This window comes from Gossypium hirsutum, chromosome A13 (assembly GCF_007990345.1).
Source record: "Gossypium hirsutum isolate 1008001.06 chromosome A13, Gossypium_hirsutum_v2.1, whole genome shotgun sequence".
NCBI classification, from domain to species: Eukaryota; Viridiplantae; Streptophyta; class Magnoliopsida; order Malvales; family Malvaceae; genus Gossypium; species Gossypium hirsutum.
The window spans coordinates 83,811,574-83,811,891 of record NC_053436.1 but is presented as its reverse complement, the minus strand read 5'-3'; the positions used below and the strand labels follow the sequence as shown (position 1 = coordinate 83,811,891).

General features: G+C 36.2%; 1 non-coding gene across 1 annotated transcript; it reads left to right on the top strand.

Annotated features, from left to right (window-relative positions):
- The first annotated feature begins 211 nt into the window (after positions 1-211).
- LOC121212803 (small nucleolar RNA R71) lies at positions 212-318 on the top strand. Its single transcript, XR_005908177.1, has one exon. It is a non-coding gene; the product is annotated as a small nucleolar RNA R71 (small nucleolar RNA).

Below are 318 nucleotides of genomic sequence, written 5' to 3'. Positions count from 1 at the left end.
GGCGTCAACTTCATGAACTCTGGCTACGCATCTTCTTGAAGCTGTTTGATTTTTTGATCATTGATTGTTATTACTTGTGATCCTCTCGATGATCTCATAAGCCTCATTATAAGACTTAGATAAAATTACACCATTCGCAGAAGCATCTACCATCTATCTTGTATATACATTGAGACCATTATAGAATATCGCCAATTGGATACAATAAGGAATCTCATGATGAGGACACTTACGAAGTAACTTCTTGAATCGCTCTTAAGCGTCATATAAAGACTCATCATCCAATTGTCAAAAAGTTGTGATCTCGTTCCTCAACTT